This window comes from Artemia franciscana, chromosome 13, assembly GCF_032884065.1.
Source record: "Artemia franciscana chromosome 13, ASM3288406v1, whole genome shotgun sequence".
Taxonomy (NCBI): Eukaryota; Metazoa; Arthropoda; class Branchiopoda; order Anostraca; family Artemiidae; genus Artemia; species Artemia franciscana.
The window spans coordinates 31,037,076-31,047,681 of NC_088875.1; positions in this window are offsets into that span (position 1 = coordinate 31,037,076).

Genomic DNA, 10,606 nt, shown 5'->3' on the forward strand with positions numbered 1-10,606 from the left:
TTCCTTGGAATATTGTTTTTGAAAAATGTCAAATCTATCATGGTTCCCCAATGAGCCTCCCGAGGACTAAGATTGGAAAGGGGTCAATATGGAAGTTGATTATGAATCAACCTGACGGTATGTGAATCATGGAAAAAACAGCAGCATTTTTCAATATACAATATCAAAAGATTAAAAGTCAAGTAGCTCTTATCAATCGTTCAGCCGATACCACCTTTATTGGACTTGGGCAATGATAAATTATTGTATTACATCTCAATAAAACATTTTTTGTATGTGGATTAACAAATTTCCTACTTTGATCTGTGAGTTGTTCTTAGCAATCTTGTTCCAATATTGTCTCCAGAGCCTTCGACACTTCTTCGCAATCATTAGAATCATGAGGTATAGATCTGAATACGGATTGTTTTCCCATGCACAATTATATGTTGCATGTTCAAGAGTCGGTAAACCTGACAATCTATTTATATGCACAAACAATGGGACAGCCAAGAATGTTGTATATTCGCAAGTTTTACATAGTTAAAAACATATATATATATATATATATATATATATATATATATATATATATATATATATATATATATATATATATATATATATATATATATATATATATATATATATATAACAGGTGGGAAACAGGGACACAACTACAATGGCGTGTAACTAAAATGGCGCGAAACGACTTACGCGCACGGGGGGGCTTGGGGGGGGGGGGGTGTGAAGCGCCCCCACCAACTATTCTAGCTGTTGGGGTGGCGCCAAGCGCCACCCCAACAGCTAGAATATATATATATATATATATATATATATATATATATATATATATATATATATATATATATATATATCTGTCCCATTGTCAGTGCATATAAATAGATTGTCAGGCTTACCAACTCTTGAAAATGCAATATACAATTGTCCATGGGAAAAAAAACAATCTGTTTTCAGATCTATACCGCATTTTTCTAATGATTGCCCTTGAGCTTTGTTGATGGTGATTGCTAATAAAATGTTTGCTGTGTCCTCATCGTCATTTATATATCCCCCATGTGCCCTTCAAGCGGCCCCGTTGTAATTGCGTCCCTTTGTTCCGGTTGTCATTTATAATCCCTGTGTCCTGGTCGTCTTTTGTGTCCAGGTGTCTCGGTCTGTAATTTCTCTTTGAGTGTCCCTGGCGTCACTTATATTCCCTGTGTCCCTGTCGTCATTTGTGTCCTGGTTACCCGGTCTTTAATTTCTCTTTGAGTGTTCCGGTCGTAATTTAAATTTTTTGTGTCCCGGTCTGTAACGTCTAAAAGTCTTCAATGGCTCCGGTGGTGCAGCCAGTTGAGGAAGTTTAACTTTTCCTGAGGCGCAACACATTCCTATTGTTTTACCATTAAATTTCAAGGCCTTGGAATAGGGACAAATTTTAGACATAGTCCCGATTTGAACATATCTACTCAAGCTATAATCATCGACTGGTCTGTACCTGAATGCCAGGCATTAATTTTGACGTTGCTCTTGTGATTCCTCGGCACGCTTTCTTTTGGCATTATCTCTTTGAGCCGCAAGCCTGTTTTCATGTTGTTCTTGTGATTCCTCGGCACGCTTCCTTTTGGCATTATCTCTTTGAGCCGCAAGCCTGTTTTCACGTTGTTCTTGTTATTCCTCGAGATACAAGTTCAGCAGTAGGCGCTTTGTCAGCAGAAATAAAAAAATTTATGTGTTTCACTGGGCATCAATTCGATTGCTGTTTTGAACAGAAGCGCTAAATTATTATTTTTGTGGGAAATATGTTGCAACTGGGAAATGATAGTCCTTTCAAAGTCGCTTTTTTAATCATCGGTATCACTTTCAAGTTGTTTGGTTTGTTTTACCTTGGCTTGTCTTTCGTCACTATGAAAAACATATCGCCCAAATTTTGTTTTTTTAACATAAATCTGGTAGGCATTGATGACCTTATCCAAGTCAAACAGGGAATGTTCGATTAGCAATCACCATCAACAAAGCTCAAGGGCAATCATTAGAATAATGAGGTATAGATCTGTATAAGGATTGTTTTTCCCATGGACAATTATATGTTGCATGTTAAAGAGTCGGTAAACAAGACAAGATATTTATATGCAGAGACAATGGGACAGCGAAGAATGTTGTATATTCGCAAGTTTTACGTAGTTAAAAACATATATATATCTATGTATATTCACAGGTGGCACACATGGACATAACTACAATGGCACGTAACTAATATGGCACTTAACGACTTACGCGCGTGGAGGGCTTTGGGCGGGGTTGCGAAGAGCCCCCACCAACTAGGTGTTGGGGTGGTGCGAAGCGCCACCCCAACAGCTAGTATATATGTATATATATATGTATATATATATATATATATATATATATATATATATATATATATATATATATATATATATATATATATATATATATATATATATATATATATATATATATATATAATGAAAAGAGAAATCATCAATGCAACAGCACAAACACAAGAAAAAGGAAAGGAGATAGAAGGAGAAAGGGAAAATCGTTTTCCTAAATTAGTGATTAATATGGACCAGTAATTGAATGAGGCCTTAACCCTACTCATCCATACAACCACGTAGGTCAAACAGCAAATCCATACACAATCAACCATAAAGAATAATCCATGGACAGACAGTCATGTCCTCAATAAGTATAAGTCATCATTTGCCAAACAATAAAAACAATAAAGACAAATAATTCAGAGGCAACAACCCAACACAATGGCTTATCAGGAGAATACACTTGCCTATAGGGTTTTGGCACTTTAAATTCTCTACCCAGTCAAGTGTCGTGCCTACCACAGAATATCCTCGGAATCCCTGTGTCAGGTATCATCCCCAAAATACATGCCTATGAAAAAAAACCAGCAAATGTAGAACAACCAAGTAACACCAAAACAAAGCTTATCCTATTAATGCTTATCCTATTATCCTTAAGCTTATCCTATTATCCTATTATTCTGTTTAGCAGCAATAGGTTAACTAAATGTGATAAATTTTCCCAAATCAAAAATATTCACTCTTTGCAAAAAACCTGAATGAACTAAACAATTATAGAATTCATCATTACCATGTGGCTATTTTAAAAAAAATCCGCTCTATTAGAAACACAATTCAAAATAAATGGCGCTGCATCAACTTTTCGCGAACCTCCGAAATTAGCCGAAAATTTATATATATATATATATATATATATACTAGCTGTTGGGGTGGCGCTTCGCGCCACCCCAACACCTAGTTGGTGGGGGCGCTTCGCGCCCCCCCCCACCAAGCCCCCCCGCGCGCGTAAGTCGTTACGCGCCATAATAGTTACGCGCCATTGTAGTTGTGTCCCTATGTCCCACCTGTGAATATAGATAGATATATATATATATATATATATATATATATATATATATATATATATATATATATATATATATATATATATATATATATATGGTTTTAACTACGTAAAACTTGCGAATATACAACATTCTTTGCTGTCCCATTGTCTTTGCATATAAATAGATTGTCAGGTTTACCGACTCTTGAACATGCAACATATAATGGTCCATGGGAAAACAATCTGTATTCAGATCTATACCTCATGATTCTAATGATTGCCCTTGAGCTTTGTTGATGGTGATTGCTAATCGACCATTCCCTGTCCCGGTGTCCCGGTCGTCATTTATATCCCCCTGTTTCCCCCGGTGTCCCCGTTGTAGTTGTGTCCCTGTGTCCCGGTCGTCATTTATATTCCCTGTGTCCCGGTCGTCATTTGTATCCCGGTGTCCCGGTCTGTATATACATTCGTTTTTTAGTTTTGTTTTTCTCCTTTATTTTTTTCCTTTTTTTTTCTTTTTTAGTTTATTTAGATTTTTAGATTTTTTAGTTTTTTTATTAGTTTTTAGTTTTTTTTTCTTTTTAGTTTTTTTGTAGTTTTTACCTTCTTTTTAGTTTTGTTAGTTTTTTTTTTTACTTATGTCCTGGTCGTCATTTATATTCCCTGTGTCCCGGTGCTTTGTTGATTGCTAATCGAACATTCCTTTTGTCTCGTCATTTATTTTTTTCTTTTTTTAGTTCTTTTAGTTTTTACCTTTTTTAGTTTTTTTAGTTTTTTAGATGAAAATTTTTTTTAGTTTTTTCCTTTTTTTCTTTTTAGTTTTTATTGGTTTTTACCTTTATTTTAGCTTATTTTTCAGTTTTTTCCTTTTTTTTAGTTTTTTTTTATTTTTTATTTTTTTTAGTTTTTTACCTTTTTTTAGTTTTTTTATTTTTTTTAGTTTTTTAGCTTTTTTACTTTTTTTATTAGTTTTTAGTTTTTTTGTAGTTTTTGCCTTTTTTTAGTTTTTTCAGTTTTTTTTAGTTTTTTATTGGTTTTTACCTTTATTTTAGCTTATTTTTCAGTTTTTTCCTTTTTTTTTAGTTTTTTTTAGTTTTTAGTTTTTTTAGTTTTTTACCTTTTTTTAGTTCTTTTAGTTTTTTTAGTTTTTTAGCTTTTTTATTTTTTTTATTAGTTTTTAGTTTTTTTTGTAGTTTTTGCCTTATTTTAGTTTTTTAGCTTTTTTATTAGTTTTTAGTTTTTTTTGTAGTTTTTGCCTTTTTTTAGTTTTTTTCTTTTTAGTTTTTTTGTAGTTTTTACCTTCTTTTTAGTTTTGTTAGTTTTTTTTTACTTATGTCCTGGTCGTCATTTATACTCCCTTTGTCCCGGTGCTTTGTTGATTGCTAATCGAACATTCCTTTTGTCCTGGTCGCTTTCTCTTTCAGTGTCGTCATTTATTTTTTTCTTTTTTAGTTCTTTTAGTTTTTACCTTTTTTAGTTTTTTTTAGTTTTTTAGATGAAAATTTTTTTAGTTTTTTCCTTTTTTTCTTTTTAGTTTTTTATTGGTTTTTACCTTTATTTTAGCTTATTTTTCAGTTTTTTCCTTTTTTTAGTTTTTTTTATTTTTTATTTTTTTAGTTTTTTTACCTTTTTTTAGTTTTTTTAGTTTTTTTAGTTTTTTAGCTTTTTTACTTTTTTTATTAGTTTTTAGTTTTTTTTGTAGTTTTTGCCTTTTTTAGTTTTTTCAGTTTTTTTTTAGTTTTTTATTGGTTTTTACCTTTATTTTAGCTTATTTTTCAGTTTTTTCCTTTTTTTTAGTTTTTTTTAGTTTTTAGTTTTTTTAGTTTTTTACCTTTTTTTAGTTTTTTTAGTTTTTTAGCTTTTTTATTTTTTTTTATTAGTTTTTAGTTTTTTTTGTAGTTTTTGCCTTTTTTTATTATTTTAGTTTTTTAGCTTTTTTATTAGTTTTTAGTTTTTTTTTGTAGTTTTTGCCTTTTTTTATTTTTTTTAGTTTTTTAGCTTTTTTATTTTTTTTATTAGTTTTTAGTTTTTTTTGTAGTTTTTGCCTTTTTTTAGTTTTTTCAGTTTTGACGTCACCTGATCCAGTTTTTTCAGGTGACGTCACCTGATCCACAGATCCACAGATCCACACACAGACAACTTATTTTTATATATATAGATATATATATATATATATATATATATATTTAACTACATAAAACTTACGAATATACAACATTCTTTGCTGTCCCATTGTCTGTCCATATAAATAGATTGTCAGGTTTACCAACTCTTGAACATGCAACATAATAATTGTCCATGGGAAAACAATCCGTATTCATATCTATACCGCATTTTTCTAACGATTGCCCTTGAGCTTTGTTGATGGTGATTGCTAATCGAACATTCCCTGTGTCCCCGTCGTCATTTATATATCCCCCTGTGCCCCCGGCATCCCCGTTGTAGTTGTGTCCCTGTGTCCAGGTCGTCATTTATATTCCCTGTGTCCCGGTCGTCATTTGTGTCCCGGTATCCCAGTCTGTAATTTCTCTTTGAGTGTCCCGGTCGCCATTTATATAGATATATAGATACAGTTTCATTTCAGTTTTTTTTCTTTTTTAGTTTTTTCTTTTCTTAGTTTTTTTTCTTTTTTAGTTTTTCTTTTTTAAGTTTCTTCTTTTTATTGATTTGTTTTCTTAAATTTGTCAATGTTCATTCTAACATTGACACTTGGAAAAATCTTTACGTGCCAAGCAAGCTAAAGCTCTAACAATTTATAATAAACCTCAAAATTTTGGGTATCTGTTTTAATGTTTTCGAGTTACCTTAATCTTTTGTCAAAATATATTGAAATATTTGTGCAATTCCCAGTTTTTTTTTTAGTTTTTTTCTTTTTTTAGTTGTTTAGCTTTTTTTAGTTTTTTTTTCTTTTTAGTTTTTTACCTTTTTATTTTTTTATTTTTTTTTACATTTTTTCTTTTTAAGTTTTTTCTTTTTTTATTTTTTTTATTTTTTAGTTTTTTTTAGTTTTTTACCATTTTTTTCAGTTTTCTTTTTCTTCTTTATTTTTCAGACGTCATGTGCAAACCCTCAGTACAAAAATACATACAACTTATTTTTATATATAGATAAGATATAATCTGGCGTAACAGACATAGTGTAACAGACATAAAAGACAGACAACTTATTTTTATATATATAGATTTTTATATATAAAGATACAGTTTCTTCTTTAGTTTTTTTTCTTTTTTAGTTTTTTCTTTTTTTAGTTTCTTGTTTTTATTGATTTGTTTTCTTCAATTTCTCAATGTTCATTCTAACATTGACACTTGGAAAAATCTTTACGTGCCAAGCATGCTAAAGCTCCAATAATTTAAATTAAACATCAAAATTGGGGTATCTGTTTTAAGGTTTTCGAATTACTTTAATCTATTTTCAAAATATATTGAAATATTTGTGCAATTCCCAGTTTTTTTAGTTTTTTCTTTTTTTAGTTTTTTAGCTTTTTTAGTTTTTTTTTTAGTTTTTTATCTTTTTTATTTTTTTACGTTTTTTCTTTTTAGGTTTTTTCTTTTTTTAATTTTTTTAATTTTTAATTTTTTTTTTTAGTTTTATCTATATATATAAAAATAAGTTGTCTGTCTGTGGATCTGTGGATCAGGTGACGTCATGTTTCTGTGCTGACGTCATGAAATTAGTTGTCAGGTGACGTCATGTTTCTGTGTCGGCTGACGTCATGAAATTAGTTGTCGTCATTTTTGCTTTGACGGTGACGTCATTCAAGTTATATAAGACATATGTTCACGTAGAAATCTATTAATGTTTAAGTTTACAATGACTGATGAAGATGCTCAAAGAGTCTATGCCAAAAAACTTGCTGCTGATAGTTCCTCGGCACGCTTTCTTTTCTGACTTTCTCTATCAGCAGCAAGTTTTTTGGCATAGACTCTTTGAGCATCTTCATCAGTCATTGTAAACTTAAACATTAATAGATTTCTACGTGAACATATGTCTTATATAACTTGAATGACGTCACCGTCAAAGCAAAAATGACGGCAACTAATTTCATGACTTAATTTCAGAACTTAATTTCTGTGTTGACTGACGTCATGAAATTAGTTGTCGTCATTTTTGTGATGACCATGCTTAGTATATTGTAAAACACATTAATTTGGTTAATAATATACCATTTAAAACACCAAAATGAACATGCTGGAGTAGTCACTCGGTGAGAGAGGGTGTCAGAACGGAGAATGAAGGTCCCAGGTTCAAATCCTGGTTAGGCTAAAAAAGGTAAAAATCTAAAAACTAAAAAAAAACTGAAAAAACTAAAAAAGGCAAAAACTACAAAAAAAACTAAAAACTAATAAAAAAAATAAGAATAAAAAAAAAAAAAAAAAAAGATAAAAAGTAAAAAAAAAGTAAAAAGAAAAAACGAAAAAAAACTAAAAAAGCTAAAAAAAAAGGTAAAAACCAATAAAAAACTGAAAAGAAAAAAAAGAATAAAACTAAAAAAATTTTCATCTAAAAAACTAAAAAAAACTAAAAAAGGTAAAAACTAAAAGAACTAAAAAGAAAAAAAAACTAAAAAAAGGAAAAAAACTGAAAAATAAAGGAGAAAAAGAAAACTAAAAAATATAAATAAAAATAAAAAAACTAAAAAGATAAAAACTTCAAAAAAAACTAAAAAGAAAAAAGAAAAAAATAAAAAACCTAAAAAAAGGTCAAAACCAATAAAAAAAAACTAAAAGGAAAAAAAGGGAAAAAATTAAAAATTTATTTCATCATATACCAATTCAAAAACGAATGTATACCGGGATGACGACCGGGACACAGGGAATATAAATGACACAACTACAACGGGGACGCCGGGGGGCACAGGGGGATATAAATGACGACCGGGACACCGGGACACAAGGAATATAAATGACGCCCGGGACACTCAAAGAGAAATCAGAGACTGGGACACCGGGACAAAAATGACGACCGGGACACAGGGAATATAAATGACGACCGGGACACAGGGACATAACTACAAAGGGGACGCCGGGGTGCACAGGGGGATATATAAATGACGATGGCGACTCAGGGAATGGTCGATTAGCAATCACCATCAACAAAGCTCAAGGGCAATCATTAGAATCATGAGGTATAGATCTGAATACGGATTGTTTTCCCATTGACCATTATATGTTGCATGTTCAAGAGTCGGTAAACCTGACAATCTATTTATATGCACAGACAATGGGACAGCAAAGAATGTTGTATATTCGCAAGTTTTACGTAGTTAAAAACATATATATATATATATATATATATATATATATATACATATATATATATATATATATATATATATATATATATATATATATCTATATTCACAGGTGGGACATAGGGACACAACTACAATGGCGCGTAACTAATATGGCGCGTAACGACTTACGCGCGCGGGGGGACTTGGGGGGGGGGCGAAGCGCCCCAACCAACTAGGTGTTGGGGTGGCGCGAAGCGCCACCCCAACAGCTAGTATATATATATATATATTCAAGAATTACCGAAGCTTCTTGACTAGTAAGTTCCCTGTGTCGGCCCTGCAGTGCATTCCGGCAGCGTGATTCGATCTCTGGGTCTCGTATTACCAAGCTAAGGTCAAATCCACTGCGCCACCACAGGACTATATATCTATATCTATCTATATATATAAAAATAAGTTGTTTGTGTGTGTGTGTGTCTGTCGAGTGACGTCATGTTTGTGTGTTGACTGACGTCATGTTTTCGACTGACAAAATTAAAGACCGGGACATCGGGACACAAATGACGACCGGGACACCGGCACATTTATCTATCTATATATATAAAAATAAGTTGTCTGTGTGTGGATCTGTGGATCAGGTGACGTCACCTGAAAAAACTGGATCAGGTGACGTCAAAACTGAAGAAACTAAAAGAAGGCAAAAACTACAAAAAAAACTAAAAACTAATAAAAAAAATAAAAAAGCTAAAAAACTAAAAAAACTAAAAAAAGGCAAAAACTACAAAAAAAAATAAAAACTAATAAAAAAGCTAAAAAACTAAAAAAACTAAAAAAAGGCAAAAACTACAAAAAAAACTAAAAACTAATAAAAAAAATAAAAAAGCTAAAAAACTAAAAAACTAAAAAAACTAAAAAAAAGGTAAAAAACTGAAAAATAAGCTAAAATAAAGGTAAAAACCAATAAAAAACTAAAAAGAAAAAAAGGAAAAAACTAAAAAAAAATTTTACTTTTTTTATTAGTTTTTAGTTTTTTTTGTAGTTTTTGCCTTTTTTTAGTTTTTTCAGTTTTTTTTAGTTTTTTATTGGTTTCTACCTTTATTTTAGCTTATTTTTCAGTTTTTTCCTTTTTTTAGTTTTTTTTAGTTTTTAGTTTTTTTAGTTTTTTACCTTTTTTTACTTTTTTTATTTTTTTTAGTTTTTTAGCTTTTTTATTTTTTTATTAGTTTTTAGTTTTTTTGTAGTTTTTGCCTTTTTTTAGTTTTTTTAGTTCTTTAGCTTTTTTATTAGTTTTTAGTTTTTTTTGTAGTTTTTGCCTTTTTTTAGTTTTTTTAGTTTTTTAGCTTTTTTATTTTTTTTATTAGTTTTTAGTTTTTTTGTAGTTAGTTTTTTTAGTTTTTTACCTTTTTTTAGTTTTTTTAGTTTTTTTAGTTTTTTAGCTTTTTTATTTTTTTTATTAGTTTTTAGTTTTTTTTGTAGTTTTTGCCTTTTTTTAGTTTTTTTAGTTTTTTAGCTTTTTATTAGTTTTTATTTTTTTTGTAGTTTTTGCCTTTTTTTAGTTTTTTTAGTTTTTTAGCTTTTTTATTTTTTTTATTAGTTTTTAGTTTTTTTTGTAGTTTTTGCCTTTTTTTAGTTTTTTCAGTTTTGACGTCACCTGATCCAGTTTTTTCAGGTGACGTCACCTGATCCACAGATCCACACACAGACAACTTATTTATATATATATATATATATATATATATATATATATATATATATATATATATATATATATATATATATATATATATATATATATATAAAAATAAGTTGTCCGTGTGTGGATCTGTGTGTGGATTAGGTGACGTCATGTTTGTCCGCATATGACGTCTGAATTATTTCACACTAATACAAAAGAAGAAAAAAACTAAAAAAGGTAAAAACTACAAAAAAAACTAAAAAGAAAAAAAAACTAAAAAAGCTAAAAAACTAAAAAAAAACTAAAAAAAGGTAAAAATCTAATAACTA